Source organism: Lutra lutra, chromosome 9, assembly GCF_902655055.1.
Source record: "Lutra lutra chromosome 9, mLutLut1.2, whole genome shotgun sequence".
Taxonomy (NCBI): domain Eukaryota; kingdom Metazoa; phylum Chordata; class Mammalia; order Carnivora; family Mustelidae; genus Lutra; species Lutra lutra.
Genome location: NC_062286.1, coordinates 42,818,493 through 42,844,067, shown reverse-complemented (window position 1 = coordinate 42,844,067; position 25,575 = coordinate 42,818,493).

The following is a 25,575-nucleotide window of genomic DNA, read 5'->3' as shown; positions in this document are numbered from 1 at the left end:
AATGTCCATATATTATTAGCAATTGCATGTGAAATCCTTCAATTTCATTTTTCTTTGAGCGTAGCTGGAGCATTAGAGGATTCTTAAACAAAAACTTTCTTTGCATTCTCCTTAGTAGTTGAAGTTATTCAAAATAACTTTTCTAAGAACTGTGGTAAAAATCTTTGTTCCATTCATTTTAGCCTTTTAGGTGGGACTGAGTCAGCCAGACAGTGGATTAACTATCAATGGGGTTTCTGTATTTCCAGAAATAATTGAGATGTGTTTCAGCTCAGGCTTTTAGAAACATGAACAATATCCATTATGATACTATTTTTCTTTCTTAGTATCACTCAAAGTCACCTTTCCCTTTCAGTAAAGACTCTAAGAGTATCTGGTTCAATTCTTTGTTTGTTTGCTTGTTTCTTTTTAAGTTGGTAAAATGCACATCTCCACAGGTAAATAACCATTCTCCAGGTTACAGAGTGAATTTCCTTTTTAGTCATGACTCTGACTCCAGTGAAAATACTCAGATGTTTTTCTTGGGAATCTGATCCTCATCTTCAAAAGCTTTTAACATTCATTAGTGTTAACTGGACCTACTGCCATAAAGTAGACTCAGACAATTCAGAACACTTTCGAGAAAGTGTAATAGCAATAAGATATTTTCTTATGAAACCTTACTTCACTTGTGAATTAAACACGCAGGACCCTTCCTCCCCCCTTTCACCCTGTTCTGGCCAATTGAAACTATCCTGGACCTATAATACAGAAGTTGGACATCTGTCGTCTCTTGAAAGAAATGTCTTTATGCTCACAAAGTTAGAATTCTCTCTCAGACTCCTCTTGGATGTCAAGAGCAGTTCCTATTTGAATTCCTCACAAATGCAGTGGGCATAAGAGGATATGTTCATAAATACTTTATTGTTTTTAGCTGTACCTTAAATAATAAATAAGTTTGGTTTGCTGAATTTTGGTTTCTAAGCATGAGTTCTGTTTTTCCCGATTATAAAACAGCTTTAAAATGATTATTTTTTCCCTCCTAGTATCCATCCTGAATTATGAGTTAAGAGTGTTTAGTTTGGGGCACCTGGATGGCTTAGTTGGTTAAGCACCTGACTCTTGGTTTTGGCTCAGGTCATGATCTTGGGGTTGTGGGGTCCAGCCCTGCCTCTGGCTCCCTGCTCAACCTGGAGTCTGCTTGAGAGATTTGCTCTCTCCCCGACTCCCTCTCCCTCCCTGTTTGTTCCCCCACCAACTTGTGCTCAGTCTCCCCCCACCAAAAAAGTGTCCAGTTTGTACTGATAAAATGAGAACAAATCCATTTAAATCAAATCTCTATTTTAGGCCAATGACAGGTTCTAGAAAGGGCTGTTTGCAGCTTTTCCACAACTGATCCCTATATTCGGTCATAGGAACAAGTTTACATAACTTAGGAGGAATTCCATTTCTATGCATATAGTTAATTATATAAGGTAATATCGTAGATACTGATTTTGGAAGCTTGAAAGGTTCTGTCCTAGTTTCAGATCTTGAACTTTCTCTTAGGCTGTAGGACAGTTAATATTTGTATTCTCCTATGTGCTCATCAATAAAATGATGCTAAGCACATTGATTTTACTTGCTCTTTAGGGACTTTGGGAGTAAAGTTGTATATAGTTGAATGAGTATTTGATCAGTAAGAGTTAATTATAATCAGTTTTCCCACTAGTATTTGTGATAAAGAGTGAAGTATCACTAAAACTTTGTGCTGTTATATGTCAAATGAATAAATTATGATGTAACTCAACCTGGTTTTTGTGAAGACAAAAAATAAAAAAATTTAAAATTCCTGGTTTTATGAAGACAAAAAATAAAAAAAAATTTAAATTCCTGGTTTTTATGAAGACAAAAAAAATTAAAATTCCTGTGTCAGTAATCAGTACCTGATATATATGTATGTGCATGTCTTTCTGTATTTGTATATATGTATGCCTGTGTGTGCATATAACTGCATTATAAATATGCATAATATGTGTGTATTATATGTATTTATATGTATGAATAACAACACAGGAATGTAAACATATATAAACATGCAAACATATACAGGAATGCTAGGTAAATTATAAAAGAATGCTAGAACCTTTGGAGATTATAAAAGACCTCTTTGAAATGGTAAGAAAATTTGATAAAATTATTTGAGCAACATTATTATTTAAAGAGAAAAATAGCTTAAAAGTAAGACTTTATAGACAACATTCAGAAAGATAAAAAAGAAAGTCTGGATTGAATATCCTAGATAAGGAGTTATATTAGAAGCTATGTTTAAGGGAGAAGAAATTCATTATTTTATCAATATTAAAAGATTTTAGAAGATGTAAAGGAATGTCAGTCTCATTTATTCAGTTAATGAGTACAGTTTCGCCAATTATTCAGACTGGAAATAAGATTGACTTTGTGGCTTCTACAAAGCAAATGGTTCAAAGCAGAGTTTATGGAAGATTTGTTTCCCTGAGAAATGTATTTTGTTGTGATAGTGGTGGTGGTATTATTCACGTTTCTTAAAATTCTTTAAGCATATGTTGCTTAAACCATAAAATCCTTAATTATAATTTATTTCCCAATGTTTTATTGAGAAAAGCATAGTTTAAGATAGAATGAAAAACATCTTTTGTACTGTTGCACCTAGTAGCAGAAGCTCAAGAATTGCAAGGATTGGTGGTGTTTATTGGTGAAAAGATGGATTTCTGTCTGGCTGGTACAGTTCTGTAACCAAATTCGCCTAGCTTAAGGATGCCCTTGTTTTTATTTAATAGATTGACTTTAGTTATTAAAAAATAAAGTTGCAGTATTTTTCAATTCATGAAGATTATTTCCTCTAATATGTAAAGGGAAAGAAATGTTCCTAAATGTAATTTCAAATTTAATCACACATGGTATCTTTGTGGTAAGAAAAATAGATCAAAAAGCCTTTCTGTTGCTCTCCTCTAGCTTCTGCTTAAAGAATATTTGGGGACTTTAAGACTTTTCAGTCCTTTCCACATTATTATGCCTTAATTAATTACATTTTAAATCTCTGTAGTTTGGGCCCAAAGTCCACAATATACTTTAAACTTACCAAAAAATTTAGACTTTCTGATTTCCAAAGGTGACTGATGCAGCTTATAGATTGTTTAAATATTTAGTTTTCTCATACAAGTTTAATAAATGTCTCATGCTGAAGCTCTCACCCACCCTGATGCCACCCCAGATCTCCCCTCCCAGGAAATGGCTCCATAATCCACCAACCAAGGCCGTTAAGACTAATCTAACAGGACTCTGCTTCAGTACTATATACAGCTTCAGGTCTGCTGTGCATGTGTTTATTCCTCACATATTGTTAGATGTTGTAAATTGATCCTACTGTTTGGGGGGTTTGATTTATATCTATAGTGAAATGATTATCAATGATAATCAAGAATGATTATCAACTTTAGTTAACATCCAGCCATCTCATGAGAGAAAATAAAATTATTCTTATGTTGAGAGTTCTTAGAATCTACTCTCTAAACAACTTATCTGCATATCATACAGTGGTATTAACTATAGTCATCATGTTTTACATTATTTATCTTATAACTGGGGGTTTGTACCTTTTTTTTTCTTTTTTTTTTTTAAGATTTTATTTATTTATTTGACAGAGAGAGATCACAAGTAGGCAGAGAGGCAGGCAGAGAGAGAGAAAGGGAAGCAGGCCCCCTGCTGAGCAGAGAGCCCGATGCGGGACTCGATCCCAGGACCGAGATCATGACCTGAGCCGAAGGCAGAGGCTTAACCCACTGAGCCACCCAGGTGCCCGAGTTTGTACCTTTTAACTACCTTCCTCTAATTCCCACCCTATACCTCTGGTAGCCACAAATCCAGTCTCTTTATCTGTAAGTTTAGTGGGGTTTTATAGGTTTTAGATTCCACATTTTAGTGAGATTATACAGTATTTGTCTTTGTCCAACTTATTTCACTTAGCCTAATGCCTTCAGGGTCTATCCATGTTGTTATAAATGGTAGAATTTCTTTGTTTTTATGACTGAGTAATATTCCCCTTGCATATATATATATATATATACCATAATCTCTTTATCCATTTAACCATCCATTGGCACTTAGGTTGTTTTCATGTCTTGGCTCTTGTAAATAATGCTGCTGCGAACATAGGAGATACCTTTTTGAGTTAGTGTTTTAATTTCTTTTATATAGGCATACCTCATAACATTTCACTTCATTGCACTCCAGGTAATGTGTTTTTTACAAGTTGAAGTTTTGTAGCAATCCTGGGTCTAACGAGTCTAACAGTGCCAATGAGAAAATAGCATTTGCTGACTCCAGGTCTCTGTGTCACCTTTTGATAGTTCTTGTAATATTTCAATCTTTTTTCATTAACATTGTATTTGTTATAGTGATCTGTGATTAGTGATTACAAATCACTGAAAGCTCAGATGATAGTTAACATTTTTTAGCATTAAAACATTTTAAAATTAGGATATGTACTTTTTCTTTTAGACATAATGCTGTTGCTTACTGACTAGACCACAGAATGGTGTAAACATAACTTATATGCACTGAAAACGAAAAAATTCATTTGACTTGCTTTACTGCGATATTCACTTTATTATAGTTGTCTGGAACCAAACATGCAATATCTCCAAGGCATGCCTGTATTTTCTGAAGTTGAGTTTTTGGACGATAGTATTTTTTGAAGTTACGGAGTTTTAGGTTGTTTCAAGACATGAAAACAACCCAAGTGCCAATGGATGCTTAAATGGATAAAGAGATTATGGTATATATATGCAAAAATAGTTCTATTTTTAATTTTTTGAAGAAACTCCATACAGTTTTCCATTGTAGTTGTACCAATCCACAACCCCACCAACAGTGGTTCTCCTTTCTTCACTTTTGTTACCTCTTTTTTTTTTGTAAATGTCATTCTTAATTACCTCTAACTTACAATGCTTCCTCAAATATACTTCAAATATTTCCAGAAGGAAAAAAGAGTGAAAAAAATGAAATTATGCTACTAACAATAGTGAGAGTTGTTCTGCTCCACTTATGTCTAGGAAATGTGTTCAACATGACTTTGGGAATGTTCTAGTAGACAAACCACTGAAGGGAGGAAGAAGAAGGGAAGGAGGTAAAGGAGGCAGAGCAGACATACATAGGCATGTGGATTATAATAGATTTTTGAGCCTTTCTAGCAATTCATTTTGAGTTGGAGAAATATTCTTTTATAAACCTGTGTGATGAGCATCTCAAATCTCTTCCCATTATTTCCCAAATTATTACTACTTTTTTGTCAGTTGGCCCTGGAATTATGAATATTTATCATATATTTTCAAAATACCCATGAAGATGTAGGAAATATTATTAGAAAGTTAATGAGAAACTGTAACTTTAAATAGCATTTATTTTATATTTTTACAGAGGAAAGGAAACAATGAAATGCACCCATTGTTCCAGTCAAGTTGAAAAATTTTACTCTAACAGAGCGGTATTACATCAGGCAGAGGGTGAAGTTACCTCAGAAAATAAATCATTTTTGAGCATAGAAATGAAAACTATAAAGCACAGAACTTTTGGAAATTCATTAATTTAGATTTCATGACAACAGGACTAAAATATACCCTTGCAGTATTTATGTATGAGAGTATTGTTATGTGGATTTTGAGCATAAACAGCTTTGATGGACTATGTCAAGGATAATAAATTGGGAGTTAAACTCCTGAAGAGATCAAATGACTTCCATTTGGAGAATTATAGACTTATAAAATGCTATACTACTGAAATAACACCCAGTCAATGTTTCAAATTTTATAAATAAATAAAATGAATAAAGCCAAGAGAGGAGAACTAACTTACTCATAGTCCAACATGCAGTAAATTACTTTAATGGTACATATTTACTTAACTTGTGTCATTTTGAGTTTTAGAAACTTGACTCAGACATGTATTAGTTGTGTCATTTGGGGTATATGTTTCAGGTACTTGACAAATCAGAGAAAACTTTCTTGATTGGATTACTTCAGATCTTAGTAAGAATCATTCCTAATTTAAAATTTAGCTATTATAATAACTTTAAGCATATAGTATGTGAAATATGTACATATATTTCATATATGTGTATATTTCATATATATCTGATCATATTTAGAATTCTAAAATACAGGTTCTGGACTGAGACGTTTCCATTCATGTCCAGTGTTAAAAAGGGGTGCTGTGATTGCTTATAGGATCTTTCTCTAGCATGATGGTAGGCAGAGAAGACAAGGAATCATAATTCTGTACTTTCTATGAGATGGCTTTGGTTGGAAAGTATAGCTAGTGTTTAGTAACAGTTTTCAGAAGACACCTAAAAAGAGTTTCCTAAAATGGAGATCAGCAACTGTTGCATGCTTTAGTTTTTGCTTTAATATGTAATTTGTTTTTTGAGAAAAAACAGCAATTGGTTGAGACTTATTTGAGAAAGGTACTAAGCAGTCACAAAGTGTTATATTTATCTTCTTTTCCTATGAGAAAGGGAGAAAAAATAAATATGTGGTTGGTTTAGGTGAGAGAAGCCAAGCCTGTGTGAGGGAATTAATAGAAGCATCTCTTAGGGGAGAAAAGTGTCACTTAACCATTTTTAACTTCAGTTTTCTCATTTGTAAACATGAAGATAAGAAAATCCATGATTTAAGGCCATTTAATATAGCAAAGTTTGTATTGGTCTTAATGATTGAAAAAATTAGTAGAGCACAATAAATGCTTAATAAGTAATGAATAGTGCTATTAATTCCTAATGACATATCCGTTAATTAATTGATGTTTTTATTTTACAGCCCACTAAGTTATTGTATATATTTTTTAAGGTAATAAGCCTGTGCCATGTAATATATATCACATAATTAAATTTACATACTCATTTAAAATATCTAATCTTCCTGTAACCTATTTCTCCTAATTTATCCCTGATTAGGCAGTGTAATGTTGTGGTTAGAAGTGTAAGTTCTAATGTTAGACTGCTTGTAGTAAATTCTGCTCCATCACTATAATTTCAGAACCTCTCTATGCCACAAACTCCTCATCTGTAAACACTTTAAAAAGTAGCACTTATCTCAAATACTTTGAGGAACTGCTTTGACAATTAGTCAAACATTAACGTATTTAGAGTAAGATCTGTTCTGCAGTATGTAGTTAATGTATCTAGGTATTCACTACCTTTCTTTACAATGATTATTTTCATCAGCAGAGAAGAAGAGAAAGGAAAGTCTTTAATGTCAGAAACAGAGTTTGGAATTTGAGTTAAGATCAATTGTACATGCAGAGAGAAATTTGACATAATGGCAATGCCGTGGGCACATGACATCGATCCTCAGTTCTAGGATGAGTTCTTGTTTGTACATTTCGGATACAGATTGGGATCAATGTAGAGATTGTTTATATATAAATTTAACCTAAAAGTTTCCTCATTTTTGTAACAGTTTAGGTATGTAGAAAAGATGTTGACTATTCTTTTTTTTTTTTTTTTAAGATTTTATTTATTTATTTATTTGACAGACAGAGATCACAAGCAGGCAGAGAGGCAGGCAGAGAGAGAGGAGGAAGCAGGCTCCCCGCCAAGCAGAGAGCCCGATGCGGGGCTCGATCCCAGGACCCTGAGATCATGACCTGAGCCGAAGGCAGCGGCTTAACCCACTGAGCCACCCAGGCGCCCCTTGACTATTCTTATTAAGCCATGTTTAGTATTTGTGTCTCCTTTTATTCCTTATATTTACTTACTTATATCCTGTCTTGTTCCAAAAACACATTTAAGCTGACTTGCAAGGATCTGTAAACTATATTACAATGAATTGAATGCATATTAGAAAAACAGAAGAAAGTCAATGTCTAAAGTCATAAATTGTAGCCATGAGGGAAGATGATGTGAAAAAAAAAAATCACATCCTATCTGATTCCTGGAGACACACTACACTTTGGACCTTAAATGATAAGAATTTCAGTCAAAAAAGAAAACTGAATCATTGAAGATTCAGATATCCTTAATAGGAAATCATGCCCATATCTCAGAAGAAGCACAAATGTTCTTGACCTGAAGGCCATATTTTGTAAGGTGAGATTTTTTCAGTGGTTTTTATTTTATTACAAAAATATGGGATATATTCTTTAATTAGGCTTTCAGATTTTTTTTTCTGAAAATAAAAATAAATTTCTTTTTTTCTTTATTTTGAATTTAAATTCCAATTAGTTATCATAGAGTGTAATATTAGTTTCAGGTATACAGCATAGTGATTCAACATTTCTGTACAATACCCAGTGCTCGTCACAAGAGCTCTACTTAATCCCCATCACCTGTTTCACCCGTCCTTCCACCCACCTCCCCTCTGGTAACCATCAGTTTGTTCTCTGTAGTTTTAAGAGTCCTTTTCTTGGTTTGCCCCTCTCTCTCTTTTCCTCTTTGCTCCTTTGTTTGTTCACATAAGAGTGAAATCATATGGCATTTGTATTTTTCTCATTGGCTTCTTTTGATTAGCATAATACTCTCTAGCTCCATCCATGATGTTATGAATGGCAAGATTTCATTCTTTTTGATGGCTGAGTAATATTTATGTTGTATATATACCACTTCTTCTTTATCCGTTCATTCATCAGAAGATGGACACTTAGGCAGTTTCCATAATTTGGCTATTGTAGATAATGCTGCTATAAACATCGGGTGTGTATATCCCTTTGAATTAGTATTTTAGTATTTTTTGGGAAATACCTAGTAGGGCAATTTCTGGATCAAAAGATAGTTCTATTTTTAATTTTTTGAGGAATCTCCATACTGTTTTCCATAGTGGATGCACCAATTTATATTCCCACCAAAGTTGCAAGAGAGTTCCCCTTTCTCTACATCCTTGCCAATACCTGTTGTTCTTTGTGTTTTATAAATTTTAGCCATTCTGACAGGTGTGAAGTAATATTATAGTTTTGAATTGCATTTCCCTGATGATGAGTGATGTTGAGCAGCTTTTCATGTGTCTGTTAATCATTCATATGTCTTCTTTGGAGAAATATCTGTTCATGTCTTCTGCCTATTTTTAATTGGATTATTTGGTTTTTGGCTGTTGTATAAGTTCTTTATATATTTTGGACACTATCTCTTTATCAAAAATGTCATTTCAAGTGTCTTTTCTTATTCTGTAGGTTACCTTTTAGTTTTGTTGATTGTTCTTTTGCTGTGCAGAAGTTTTTTTTTTTTTAATTTTTTTTATTTTAAAGACTATTTTAAAGTCCTAGTAGTTTATATTTGTTTTTGTTTTACTCGCCTCAGTGTTTGGAATGAAGTGAGACAGAGGCAGGGCTCAGTCTCAGCAGCCTGAGATCACAACCTGAGCCAAAATCAAAAGTTGAATGCCCAACTGACTGAATTACTTGGGTACTCCTAATATTTATCTATTCTAACTTACTAATATCCTATGCCATTTTTTGCATTTGTTGAACTTATCCAAGACCAGATGAATCGATTTTCTGAAAGTTCCCATGTGTCCTTACCATTAGTAAATCACTTCAGTGTGATTTTTATTGCATATGGGGAGAAGCTTACTATTTAAGTGTACCAAAATTGATGATGAGTGGATAATACATTAGAGATGGTGATATTAGCAAGGTGGCGGAGTAGGAAGCCCTAACTCTTGCTCCTCAATAAAATCACTGATGTGACGATGATTTTGGTAGCAAAATACCTTGAAAGGAAATGCAGAACACGGAGTAAAAAGTCATTATAATCCAGAGGAGCACAAACTGAGAGCAGTCACATTTACATCTTACCCACGTAAGAGGAGCAGTTTTCTCAGGTCAGTCTCTCCCTCAAACCAGTTTAGTTGAATACCAAGATTACCTCAGCCCATGATTTCACCCATTGTGGGGAATGTGATATTGGATTGTGCATTTGGCATCTCAAGGCATAATCCATTGGACTTGTTTCTGTCTCACTTCATTCCAAACAGTAAACAATCTACAGAGCCCAATCCCCTGCAGCAGTAGGGAACAAAGGAAAGAGGAGGACATCCCCTTAATGCAAGTTCTAATCTATGAGATTGGGGAAAGGTACATAAATGAGGCTTTTTTCCTCCACAAGAGAAAATGAAGTGAAGGGAGTCTTATCCCCAAAATTTCAAAGCACCCTCCACGAAGCCAGTTTCTGCTTTGCCTTATACTGAGTATGGAGCAATCTGTGGAGCTGGGCCCTTGGAACAGCTAAGAATAAAAGGGAGGGCATCTTACAACTGGTGCTGATATGCAAGACTGAAGAGGCACAGAACAAAAGTCTCTATCTTCAAATGCACAGACAGCAAAGCAAACATACAAGGAGCATGAAGAATCTAGAAAACAGGACCCCACCAAAGGGGGAAAAAAAAATATCTAGTAACCAACTTGAAAAAATTGGAGATTTGTGAATTGCCTGACAAGAATTCAGAATAATCATCTTAAAGAACCACACTGAGTTCCCAAGGATACACACTGGGGCAAGAATAATCACTTCAGGGGCGCCTGGGTGGCTCAGTGGGTTAAGCCGCTGCCTTCGGCTCAGGTCATGATCCCAGAGTCCTGGGATCGAGCCCTGCATCGGGCTCTCTGCTCGGCGGGGAGCCTGCTTCCTCCTCTCTCTCTGCCTGCCTCTCTGCCTACTTGTGATCTCTCTGTCAAATAAATAAATAAAATCTTTAAAAAAAAAAAAAGAATAATCACTTCAATATATTGTGTTTACAGACTAGGTATAACATGCAGAAGAATGAAACTGCCCTATCTCACATCATAAATAAAAACTCATAATGGATTAAAGATTTAAATGTAATATTTGAAACTGTTAAATTACTAGAATAAAATATAGGGGAAAAGCTTCTCAATATCATTTTTGGCAATGATTTTTTAAAAATATGATCTAAAAGCACAGGCAGCAAAAGCAAAAAATAGGCAAATGGGACTACATCAAACAGAAAGACTTATGCATAACAAGGAAACAACAGAGTGAAGAGACAATGTATGGCATGAGAGAACATATTTATAAAGCATACATCTGATAAGGAGTTAAAACCTAAAATATATAATGACTGAAACAGCTTAGTAGCAGGAAAATAACCTGATTAAAAATGATCAAGGACTTGAGCAGACACTTTAAAAAAAAGGTGTATAGTTGGTCAACAGATACATGTGAAAGTGATCAACATTACTAATCTCAAGAGAAATATAAATCAACACCACAATGAGATATCACCTTAATCCTGTTACAATAGCTAGTATAAAAAACAAAAGCAAAAACAACAAAGCTAACAAGCTTAGCTTTGAGGATGTGGAGGAAGGGGAATCTTATAAATTGCTACAGTATGGAGAATCCTTTAAAAAGTTAAAAGCAGAACTATCATATGATTTGGTTTGGCAGTCTTACTTCTGGTTATATATTAAAAAGAAATGATCTTGAAGAGATAATTGTGCTCCTATATTCACTATAGCATTATTCACAAAAGTTAAGATATTAAAAAAAACCCCAAGATATAAGACGCATATGCCTATCAGTGAGTGAAATAGATAAATGTGATATATGTGTATGCATATATACACATGCATATATGCTGGAATATTTCTCAAACTTAAAAAAGAAAGAAATCCTGCACTTTGCAAGCATATGGATGAACCTGAAAGACAGTACGCTAAGTAAAATAAGGCAGGCAGAGAAAGACATTACAGTAATCCCTCCTTATCTGCAAGATTCCTTATAAGACCTCCAGTGGATGCCTGAAACCATGGGTAGTATACCAAACACTATACATACTACACTTTTTCCTCAGCATAGTATATATACTATATATAGTATAAGCATAATATACTAAGCATAGTATACTAAGATAAAGCTTAATTTCTAAATTAGGCTTAGTAAGAGATTAGCGACAGTAAATAGAATGATTATAATAGCAGAGTGTAATAAAAGTTATGTGTGATTTCTCTCAAAATAATCTTTCTGAACTGTACTCACTCTTCTTGTGATGATGTGAGAGGATAGGATGCTTATTTGTTGGGGCGAAGTGAAGTGAATGACATAGGCAATGTGAAATAATGGTAGGTTATTACTGACCTTCTGGGGTTGTGTCAGAAGGAGGATATCTGCTTCTGGATCACAGTTGGCCACAGGTAACTGAAACTATGGAAAGCAAAACCGTGGACAGTGAATACTACTGTACTGCAAGATATGTGATAATAGTGTATACTTGAAATTTGTAAAGAGTAGATCTGAAGGATTTAAAAAAAACAATCAGGTGATGGATATATTAATTAGCTTGATTGTGGTCATCATTTAACAGGGTGTACATGTATCAAAACAGTACATTGTATGCCTTAGATGTATACAATTTTCATTTGTTAATTACATCTCAATAAAGCTGGAAAAAATAAAGTTCAGTCCATTGGAAAAAAAGAAATACATGGTTGGGTAGATTATGTTAATAAAATTGTCCCATCCTTCCTTTCCCAAAATAAACTCCGTTGATATCTAACATGATTTTTTAATGTAGTGTTAGATTTTATTTTTATGGAAAGTTTTTTTAAGCGTGAATATGTCACATCCTCTTTCAAGCTCTACTAGGAATTAGTAATTTTGGCTTAAGAATATGAATTAGACATATAGGCTGATTTCTTTCCTTCACCAAAGGAAAAGAAATTAGAACCAAGGACAATTGCTTCATACTGAGCATAATAGGCTTTTTCTTTTGAGTTTTCCTCTTTATCATTGATTCTCAAGTTTTTTTTATTGTATTCATAGAATAGACAATGTTTCAATTCTCTGCTGTGTTGATAGCAAGAGAAATCCAACCCATAGTCATCTGTCATTATTCTCTTGGTATTTACTTTACTGCATCTCAAAAGCCTTGCATCTGACACCGAATAGGCTGCATTATACTCGTACACACAGACACAAGCGTGCGTGCGCACACACACCACATTTCCAAGGAAGCCATTGTACCCATTACTGGCATATGTTGGAAAAATTCCACTGATTTGCTTTATTCAAAATGTCTGAATTCAAGAAAACTACCAAAACTTTTATTATAAAATTCTCCAATACCTTTAATTTTCATATCATAAGCACATATGGAAACTGCAAAGGAGACTCCCTAAGCTTTAATAGCCAAATGGCCACAGGCACAGCCTTCTTCCATGATCTTGCTTCTATCAAGATTCAGAAACATGGTATCCTCTTAGTAAACATTTGGCATTTGTTCTACTGCTCTAGGCAAGTTTGCAGTGCTTTGCATATAAATCATCACATTATTCCCTGCGTGCTCCTGGTGAAGTAGATAGAAATTATCTACACTATTTAACAAAAAGGTCACATATCTTTGTGTATGTCAGAAACTTATGAGGAACAAAAAGTGAACATCTTATTGTAAAGTTAGGTAGAAATAATCATACAACTTCATAAACTTTTGTTTTTTCTGTAGCAATTAAGAAGTAAAAATTAAGAGAGAAGAATAATGCATTTAAATTTATATGTCACAGCAGGTAATATAGGTTTTTCATTTTACTAAATAACCAGATACATTTTCTGCATACTAGAAAAAGTAGTAAAATATCTGTACAGAACACATAAACGGAGAAATACTTTAATTTGCACATAGACACACACACACACACACACACACATCTATATATATAGGTTGTTTTTTTTTTTTTTAATCAAGTAGCCAGATCATTACTGCAGGTTCAAGGAACCATTCAAAGCTATGTGATTAAAACAGTTCATTAAAGAAATATTTATTAAACAATTACTTGTTTTTTTTCCACTGCTGTTGACTCTGAAAGTACGTTGTTGCTTACACCTTCTAAGTGTTCTCATTCCCATTGGTGAGAATGCTAACATTTACTTCTCCTAAGAACTCTTTCTAAATTGGTAAATGAATGATCAGCAGAAGTTACATTTTATCTGTTTGCTTATGTTTTCAGGCAAGGGTTGGTGGTATGAATGTTAATTGGACATGGTGGAACGGAGGTACCTGTGCAGTATCCCAAGTGGTGGCTCCACTAGACAGTTGAATGTGTTTGTCTTTGGTATCAATCTTAACAAAGTAAAGAAGGGTCAGTTTTAAAGCCAGCAACTTGAGACACAGTTCCATCCTCTAATTTTCATATATGGCAGTAGGATATAGCTCTTTTATAAGATACAAACTTTTTTTTTTTTTAAGATTTTATTTATTTATTTGATAGATCACAAGTAGGCAGAGAGGCAGGTAGAGAGAGCAGGGGAAAGCAGGCTCCCCACCAAGCAGAGAGCCTGATGCGGGGCTAGATCCCAGGATCCTTCGATCATGACCTGGGCTGAAGGCAGAGACTTAACCTGCAAAGCCATCCAGGTGCTTCAATATAAACTTCTAAGTTAATAATACAATGAGGCAGTAGCTGTTTTTATTATAGCACTTATTTTTATCATTTAAAAGAATTGTGTATATTCTTCTAGAGAGAAATAGAATAAACCAATTCAATTACAAATCATACTCCAAACAAATGGGGTTCTATTTCAGTTTAAAAGAGCTTAACACTTGCTAAGCACACCCAGTTATGAAATGTCATTTGTAGATAAATAGAAGAGTACTAGACAGTTTTGCAAGGTTCAAAAGCAAGCACATCACTGATATTGTGTAATGGTCAAGAACAAACATACGATATTTCTAGACTACCTTAAATATTGAACATATCTGCTTTAAGTCTACTAGTATTTTTTTTAAAAGATGACAAAGCTGAGTACCATACATGGAAGAAAGGGATAAATGCAAATGCCTTTTTTTAACATAATCCAGACTAGATACTGCAACAGCTTATAAATATTAAAACATTTAAAAGAATATTATGAAGAACGACAACTAATGTGGCTAACCTAAAATAAATGTGTACTTGCTTCTATGTGAATAGTTACCCAAAACTCTATAATCTCAACAGAGTCACTAAATCTATGACAGCATAGAGAGAATTTTCTAGTGACAGGCTAAAGAATGATTTCCTAATGAAGCTTTGGAAGTCTTTCCATTTGAAAAGATATAGTTAGAGAAGACGTGCTTTTCAAGTTTACAAGTAAAATTTTGCTGAAACATATACTAAAAAATATTTAGTGGTTTAGCCTGTATCCAGAAAAGAAATTGAAATTTAGCTGTGCTAAAGCTTACAAAATGAAATTTACTTGTGGTCCTACTAGTGGATATCATTAGAGTGATTGCTGACCTCCCAAAATATTCTTCCTTTGGAGAACTTCATTAGTAACCAGGATGGACCCCAGTAGCCATGTGAGTCCAGAACCTGCATCTCTGGCCAAAATGATTTGAAACAGAACTGCACATTGAGTTTCTGCATGTGGCAATGGACAGGATTAAGGTGAAATCAAGAGCAGAGGTGTGAATAATTTCTAGAAAATAAGTGAATGGAATATCAGAGAAGGCAAATTTCCACATAGAGAAGACTTAAGAAAGGCTATGTCTTTGGAAGTAAAAGAAAAGTATATACACAGCTGACTTCCCAATACTTCCAATGACATTCATTCATACATACTTAACAGTTTATATATGACATTGATAGGCTGGCAGAGATAGCCTTTAGTGAAATCAATTTTTATAAGGCTTATATAATTTTCTCTAGAGAACTGGAACAAGGTACTTTTAGGACTGACATAAACTTTCAGCATGCCTCACAGATGTGGAAGACATGAAGGCATAAAGATAAGCATGATACTTAAGAGTCTAATTCCAAAGGTGTGATTTATGTAATAGATTTTATCTGATTCTATACTGTCTGACCTTCTCTAAGGAATGTTGTCTTAGGGCTTGTGTAGCTTTTCACATGGAGGGAATGCATTAGCCCATTTACTGTGACTCTTGTCCTGCTATTGGTTTATTGCTGATTGTATTCTAATGAATTCTGATTTTTATGCATCTGTCACTTACGAACATCCTTACCCCAGTTTAACATTCCAGAGTCTTATCAACTTTGGGAAACTAGCAAAATTGAATCTTTGAGCCTGCAAGACTGTAAGAAAGAGTGAATTCATGTTTAGAATAAACGGAACACTACAGGGTCTGGGAGGCTTCCCAGGATTACACCTCCTCATTTCTTTGTGCATTGTCTTCAAACTTTTCTAATGGGCTTGTGAGCAGAGAATTAACGTCTAGATTGGTCTGATAATGGCCTGCTGGTGAATACTCTCAATGTTTATCTTCTTAAAAAACGACATGTGAAACTAATGTGGAATTTTGTGTCTCTTTTACTGTATAAACCTCTGATCTGTAAAATTTACTTGGATTTAACAAATTAAATTTGCATACAAACTGTAGGTCTGTGTAGTTTGGTGAAAAGCTGAGACTGTAGCCTCTCTTAGTCAGGATGACCTACCTGTGCATTGGTCCTTAATGTGTCCATGACAGCCCTACGTATTCATGCGCTAAGGGGTAAAAGAAGTTCACCCCTTAGGCCAGAAGCTTTTAGGCCTCCCCCATGAGATTAAAAACTATCTGCCACTTCTCTTGCCCTTTTTCTTCCATAAAACTGAGGAAATGCAGATCAGATTGAACCCTACTTGTATCTTTTGAGTCTGATTGTGTATTCTGACACTCAGTAATTGCTGAATAAATTCAGAGCTTATTCAGAGGTTGCTGTAATATGGTTTAACAATACAACAGAATTTAAGAGCTCAAAAACAAAAATCAAACCTTAAGATTCATGAAGCTTTATGCTTAAAATCAAACTGACCCTTAATGAACCTAATTTGGTTTTCTCAACTATGAGTTTCTGGCACTATATTAGTTTACTGGGTCTGACATAACAAAATACCACAGACTGGGTGGCTTAATAACAGAAATACATCTTCTCACAGTTCTGGACGCCACAAGTCCAAGATCAAGGCATCAACAGGTTTGATTTCTTTTTAGGCTGCTCATCTTGGCTTGCAGATGACTGCCTTCTTGCTGTGTCTTCACATGGCCTTTCTTTTTTTTTGCACAGGCATCCTTGAGGTTTCTGTGTACCCAATTGTTTTCTAGAAAGAACATCAGGCAAAGTGTATTAGGGCTCATTTTAATCCTCCTGTTATGTTAATAACCTCACGAAAAGTCCTATCTCCAAGTACAGTTACTTTCTGAGATTTGGAATGTCAAGAATTTCAACATACAAACTTGTAGGGGGACACGGTTGGGCCTATAACACACTCTGTGTATTCAAGTCTAGAATGGATGACCATTTGGTGAGGATGTAACAGAGAAAAGTAATACAAAGCATAGCACATTAGTTATAGTAGATGTAAAAGTACTTTTATCAAAGAAATTTTTAAAAGATTTTATGGTTTAAGAAGGTAAAGTATTAGATCAAACCATATGAAATTGCCATTTTATAGTTCAAAATTCTCCAGTTAATTTTGTTACTTTTTAATGTTTTTTTTTTTAATTCAAATATAATTAAAATACAGTGTTATATTAGTTTCAGGGATACAATATAATGACTCAGTTCTATACATTTTTCACTGTTCATCAAGATAAGTAGGTGTACTCTTACTCTTAATCCTGTTTATTGATTTCACCCATCCTTTCCTCCTCACCTTCCCTTTGGTAATTACCAGTCTGTTCTTTATTTTAAGAGTTCGGTTTTTTGTTTGTCTCATTTTCCACCTTTGTTTTGTTTCTTAAATTCCACATACAAGTGCAGTCTTACGGCATTTCCTTTTCTCTGACTGACTTATTTTGCTCAGCATAATATTCTCTTGGTCTAAACATGTTGTTGCAAGTAGAAGGAATTCATTTTTTTTCCAGCTGAGTAATTTCCATTGTATATATGTACCACATATTTATGCATTCATCTATGGATGGATACTTGGGTTGCTTCCATGTCTTGGCTATTGTAAATAATGCTGCAGTAAACATAGGGATGCCTGTATCTTTTTGAATTAGTGTTTCAGTTTTCTTTATGTAAATACTCAGTAGGGGAATTATTGGAGTATATGTAATTCTATTTTTAATGTTTTGAGGAACCCACATGCAAAAGAATGAAATTAGATCACTTTCTTACAACATACAAATATAAACTCAAATGGTCTGAAGACCTAAATGTGAGACATGAACCCATAAAATTCTGAGAAGAAAATATAGGCATTAATTTCTTTGAAATCGACTATGAAAATACGTTTTCTAGATATGTCTCCTCTGGCTAGGAAACAAAAGCAAAATTAAGTTATTGAGATGACAGCAAAATATAAAACCTTTGCACAGTGAAGGAAATCATCAACAAAAAAGGATGGTAATCTCCTGAATAAGAGAAAATATTTACAAATACTATATTTGAATACAGGATTACTATATGATATATATTTATTATTTTATAAAATTTATAAAAATATAAAATACTGATATTTTTATATAAAGAACTTATATAGTTCAACACACACACACACACACACACACACACACACACACACACACACAATCCAGTTAAAAATGGGCAGAGAACCTGAATAGACATTTTTTCCAAAGACAGAAAGCCAACAGACACATGAGAAGATTCTCAGCTCATCATTCTCACTCATCATGAGGGAAATGCAAATTAAAACCACAATGAGATATCATTTTGTACCTAACAGAATGGCTAAAATCAAAAATACAAGAAATAACAAGTGTTGGTGAAGATGTACTTTTGTTAGTTTTGTGACCATTAGACCGCAATGCAGAAACAACGAACCGCAATAAATATTGTTGATAAGAGAGGAGTTATTCTAACCAAAATTTTACATTGAATCTACTTTAATTTAACTTTTCACATTGTTTTGTCTGATTAGGCCTAGATAGTTGGGATAAATGATGATCATATAATGTGATAAAAGACTTCCTTATTACGAATATCTTTACCTGGCCAATTTGGACATTTTTTTCCCCCAGATTCACCAGTAGTAGGGATTCACTGAATTAGGCACTTTAACCCTATTTTTTTGATAAAAATTCTCCTTTGTTACATTGTATTCATAAACTTTTTATGCATTTCCCTTAGATATCTTTAAATCAACTGTGTAAGGAAGATACATTTAGTTCCACTCTAATAATTACAAGAATCAAAGGTTGGAAGATGAAGGGAATAGAATGACAGAGTCACAATTTGATCTCCTGTGTCTGGGTCTTCAAACCCCAGAATCTTTACCATACATTCTTTTGTCTCTCATGAAAAGAAACACATGGTATTAAGTTCTGAAATAAAATTTTGGGAGGTGGTAACAGTGTTGTGCATACTGATGGGCAGCCAGACTGAATTTTTTCTTTAAGCAAAGAACATTATTTTGCCTATGATTGATACTTATGCCAGTATAAAACATTTTTTATTACGTGGAGGTTTCCTTCCTTCCTTCCCCCCTCCCCTCTCTTTTCCTTTCCGTTCCTTTCTTTCCTTTCCTTTATTATGTTATGTTACTCACCATACAGTACTTCATTAATTTTTGATGTAGTGTTCCCATGTTTCGTTGTTTGCCTATAACATCCAGTGCTCATTGCAACACATGCCCTCCTTAATACCCATCACTGGGCTAGCCCATCCCCCTCACCCCTCCCCCCTCTGAAACCCTCAGTTTGTTTCCCAGAGTCCATAGTCTTTCATGGTTTTTCTTGTCCTCTGATTTCCCCCCCGCCTTCATTTTTCCCTTTCTTCTCCTAATGTCCTGCATGCTATTCCTTATATTCCACATATAAGAGAAAACATATAATTGTCTTTCTCTGCTTGACTTATTTCACTTAGCATAATCCCCTACAGTTCTGTCGATGTCGAAGCAAATGGTGGGTATTCATCCTTTCTGATGGCTGAGTAATATTCCATTGTATGTATGGACAACATCTTTTTTAAAAATTTATTTTATTTTATTTTTTTTTGTTGATATTTTTTGTTTTGTTTTTTATTTTTTTAATTTTTTTATAAACACAAAATGTATTATTAGCCCCAGGGGTACAAGTCTGTGAATCGCCAGGTTTACACACTTCATAGCACTCACCATAGCGCATACCCTCCCCAATGTCCATAATCCCACCACCCTCTCCCTCCCCCCTTCCCCCGGCAACCGTCACTTTGTTTTGTGAGATTAAGAGTCTCTTATGGTTTATCTCCCGCCCTTCCTACTCCCAAAACCCCCCACGTTGCATCTCCACTTTCTCATATCAGGGAGATCATATGATAATTGTCTTTCTCTGACTGACTTATTTCGCTAAGCATGATACCCTCTAGTTCCATCCACGTCATCACAAATGGCAAGATTTCATTTCTTTTGATGGCTGCATAGTATTCCATTGTATATATATACCACCTCTTCTTTATCCATTCATCTGTTGATGGACATCTAGGTTCCTTCCATAGTTTGGCTATTGTGGACATTGCTGCTATAAATATTTGGGTGCATGTGCCCCTTCGGATCACTATGTTTGTATCTTTAGGGTAAACACCCAGTAGTGCAATTGCTGGGTCATAAGGTAGCTCTATTTTCAACTTTTTTAGGAACCTCTATGCTGTTTTCCAGAGTGGTTGCACCAGCTTGCATTCCCACCAACAGTGTAGGAGGGTTCCCCTTTCTTCACATGCTCACCAGCATCTGTCATTTCCTGACTTGTTAATTTTAGCCATTCTGACTGGTGTGAGGTGGTATCTCATTGTGGTTTTGATTTATATTTCCCTGATGCCGAGAGATGTGGAGCACTTTTTCATGTGTCTGTTGGCCATCTGGATGTCTTCTTTGCAGAAATGTCTGTTCATGTCCTCTGCCCATTTCTTGATTGGATTATTTGTTCTTTGGGTGTTGAGTTTGCTAAGCTCTTTATAGATTTTGGATACTAGCCCTTTATCTGATATGTCATTTGCAAATATCTTCTCCTATTCTCAGTTGTCTTTTGGTTTTGTTAACTGTTTCTTTTTCTGTGCAAAAGCTTTTGATCTTGATGAAATCCCAATAGTTCATTTTTTCCTTTGCTTCCCTTGCCTTTGGCAATGTTCCTAGGAAGAAGTTGCTGTGGCTGAGGTCAAAGAGGTTGCTGCCTGTGTTCTCCTCAAGGATTTTGATGGATTCCTTTCTCACATTGAGGTCCTTCATCCATGTTGAGTCTATTTTTGTGTGTGGTATAAGGAAATGGTCCAACTTCATTTTTCTGCATGTGGCTGTCCATTTTCCCCAACACCATTTGTTGAAGAGGCTGTCTTTTTCCCATTGGACATTCTTTCTTCCTTTATCGAAGATTAGTTGACCATAGAGTTGAGGGTCTATTTCTGGGCTCTCTATTCTGTTCCATTGATCTATCTGTCTGTTTTTGTGCCAGTACCAAACTGTCTTGATGATGAAAGCTTTGTAATAGAGCTTGAAGTCCGGAATTGTGATGCCACCAACTTTGGCTTTCTTTTTCAATATTCCTTTGGCTATTCGAGGTCTTTTCTGGTTCGATATAAATTTTAGGATTATTTGTTCCATTTCTTTGAAAAAAAAATGGATGGTATTTTGATAGGGATTGCATTAAACGTGTACATTGCTAAAGGTAGCATAGACATTTTCACAATATTTATTCTTCCAATCCAAGAGCATGGAACATTTTTCCATTTCTTTGTGTCTTCCTCAATTTCTTTCATGAGTACTTTATAGTTTTCTGAGTATAGATTCTTAGTCTCTTTGCTTACGTTTATTCCTAGGTATCTTATGGTTTTGGGTGCAATGTAAATGGGATGGACTCCTTAATTTCTCTTTCTTCTGTCTTGTTGTTGGTGTAGAGAAATGCAACTGATCTGTGCATTGATTTTATATCCTGACACTTTACTGAATTGCTCTAAAAGTTCTAGCAGATTTGGAGTGGAGTCTTTGGGTTTTCCACATTTGGTGTCATATCATCTGCAAAGAGTGATAGTTTGACTTTTTCTTTGCTGATTTGGATGCCTTTAATTTCTTTTTGTTGTGTGATTGGTGAGGCTAGGACTTCTAGTACTATGTTGAATAGCAGTGGTGATAATGGACATCCCTGCTGTATTCCTGATCTTAGTGGAAAAGCTCTCAGTTTTTCTCCATTGAGAATGATATTTGTGGTGGGTTTTTCATAGATGGCTTTGATAATATTGAGGTATGTGCCCTCTATCCCTACACTTTGAAGAGTTTTGATCAGGAAGGGATGTTGTACTTTGTCAAATGCTTTTTCAGCATCTATTGAGAGAATCTTATGGTTCTTGTTCTTTCTTTTATTACTGTATTGCATTACACGGATTGATTTGCAGATGTTGAACCAACCTTGCAGCCCTGGAATAAATCCCACTTGGTTGTGATGAATAATCCTTTTAATGTACTGTTGGATCTTATTGGCTAGTATTTTGGTGAGAATTTTAGCATCTGTGTTCATCAAGGATATTGGTTTATAATTCTCTTTTTTGATGGGGTCTTTGTCTGGTTTTGGGATCAAGGTGATGCTGTCCTGATAAAAAGAGTTTGGCAGTTACCCTTCCATTTCTATTTTTTGGAACAGTTTCAGGAGAATAGGAACTAGTTCTTCTTCAAATGTTTGGTAGAATTCCCCTGGAAGCCGTCTGGCCCTGGGGTTTTGTTTGTTCGTAGATTTTTGATGACTGTTTCAATCTCCTTACTGGTTATAGGTTTGTTCGAGTTTTCTATTTCTTCCTGGTTCATTTGTGGTAGTTTATATGTCTCTAGGAATGCATCCATTTCTTCCTGATTGTCAAATTTGTTGGCATAGAGTTTTTCATAATATGTTCTTATAATTGTTTGTTTTCTTTGGTGTTGGTTGTGATCTCTCCTCTTTCATTCATGATTTTGTTTATTTGGGTTCTTTTTCTTTTCTTTTTGATAAGTCTGGCCAGGGCTTTATCAACCTTATTAATTCTTTCAAAGAACCAACCCCTAGTTTCGTTGATTTGTTCTGTTGTTTTTTTGGTTTCCATTTCATTGATTTCTGCTCTGATCTTTATTATTTCTCTTCTCCTGCTGGGTTTAGGTTTTCTTTGTTGTTCTTTCTCTAGCTCCTTTCAGTGTAGCGTTAGGTTGGACAACATCTTCTTTATCCATTCATCTGTTGAAGGAAATCTTGACTCCTTCCATAGTTTGGCTATTGTGGACATTGCTGCTATGAACATTGGGGTACATATGCCCCTTCTTTTCAATATATCTGTATCTTTGGGGTAAATATCCTGTAGTGCAATTACTGGGTCATAGGGTAGCTCTGTTTTTAACTTTTTGAGGAACCTCTGTACTCCTTTCCAAAGTGGTTGTACCAACTTGCATTCCCACCAACAGTGTAAGAAGGTTCCCCCTTCTCCACATCCTGTCCAACATTTGTTGTTTTTTGCTTTGTTAACTTTCACCATTCTAACTGGTATAAAGGTGGTATCTCAGTGTGCTTTTGATTTGAATCTCCTTGATGGTTAATGATGATAAACATATTTTTGTGTGTCTGTTAGCCATTTGTATGTCTTCCTTGGGGAAGTGTCTGTTCATGTGTTCTGCCCATTTTTTTTTTTTTTTACCTGATTGTTTTTTGGGTGTTGAGTTTGAGAGGTTCTTTATAGATTTTGGATATCACCCGGAGGTACTTCTTCTTTAGAAAATATAACTTGAGACCCTTAGTGAGGCTTCTGTCTGTGGATCTGTCAGTGTATAATAAGCCCCTAGTAAACCGTCATTACAATAGTACAATTAAAATCTATTGTGTTCAGTTTTCAATTAATTTTATGGAAGGAATAGGTGGTTATGTAATGAAAAGACAAACTGATTCCTGATTTAAAATAAAATTCCAAGTTAGAAACTACATTAATGAAGGCAGTTATTGTAGTGATTCTACAGTTGGTTTTACAGTACTTTCTACAGACATCATTGGCTGAAAGGTAATGGCACTAAACCATTTTATATGTATGATTAAGATATCATTAATAAAAAACATTTTTTTCTTTTATAAAACTGGAAAGGATTATACATATATTGAATGTTTTTCAGTATAAGAATAAAATAATGTTTATGCATTACCTTCACATTTGTATTATTTTCATTTGACATTAGGAAACATAATTATTTAATTTTAAAATATCATGTTTCTTGTATTTTTCAATCTTTATAAAATGTTAAATATTTAAGAGGGGAAATATTTTATAAAAAATTGTGAATTGTGTCCTGTTACTTTTGGAAATTAAATATTACAAAAATTTATTAGTATAATTAAGAGCATTAGAATGCCTCAAAAAAAAAAAACCATTAGTGATAAAGCAATCAATCAAAAAGTGAGAAAAGGTGAATTCGATGCCAAATGATTATCTTTTTGTTTCTGTCACAGTTGCTGAATGATGTAAGAGAAATTATCTGCCCTGATTAAATACTTTTTTTCTTTAATGAAAAAAAAATGTTTATAGAGTGCTGTCAATTAATATGACAGAGTAAGAAACTCCAGAACTCTATTACTCCAGAAATGCAGTAAATAAACCTACAAAGAAAATGTCAGAATAGGGGTGCCTTGATGGCTCAGTGGATTAAGCCTCTGCCTTTGGCTCAGGTCATGATCTCAGGGTCCTGGGATCAAGTGCTGCATTGGGCTCTCTGCTCAACAGGGAGCCTGCTTCCCCCCCTCTCTCTGCCTACCTCTCTGCCTACTTGTGATCTGTCTCTCTCTGTCAAATAAATAAGTAAAATCTTCTTAAAAATGTCAGAATAAACTTTTTAGAAACTCTGAAATCTAATAAAAAAATTAGAACAGTCAACTGAACACTTAATGAGAATAAAAATCTAAATTTTGCAACAAGAGCTCTATGGCACTTTTTCTTACTATTTTAATTCCCTACCTCTTTAGCAGCTTTAATGAATGTGACCTTTATTCCTGGTAGAGGTTGCTGGTACTCGGGGGAGACATAGTGATCTCATTCTTAAAGAGTTGTGATTGGGTGTTTTGACTCTGTTGGCTCCCTGAAGTATCAGTTCAGGATTATACTTTTGTTTCATATGTCCAGGAGGTTTCTCAGGCATCATTGGTTGAAAGCCCATGACAAAAGAGAAAACTTGAGACCAGCAATAAACAGAGATGGAAGCCTGGGAATGAAGAAGCTGGAGAAGGAGATACTGGAGAAATAAGAGATTTTTAAAAAGCTCCTCTCAGGGAATCTGTAGACAAAATGCACAGTAGGGATGGATGCATGCATGCTCAGAAGAGACCAGAGATGAATCTAAGTTATCACTTGTAGCCATTCTTCAGGTCACACCTATGAAAGAAATGAAGGTTTAGACAGAGAAGCAAACTCCTTGGTAAAGCACCAAAGTAATGCCCCAGTACAGATCCAATCTGAAGAGTGCAAGAATGTTTTTACTTGGGGGGTCAGGGGAGTTGGGATGAGGTGTTCTAAATGTCTGGTGAGGTCTCTTTCAAATCACTAGTTTGACTGAAACCACAAACCACTAGTCTGACTGACAAGAACATTTATAGCCACACATGACAAGGAATGTGGACTTTTCAAAATTAGTTCAACAACAAAATACTATACAAATACAAAAACCCGAAAAACAAATCACAGAGACCAGGGAAACTGTGGTTTTTAGGATTGTTGTATCATGATATT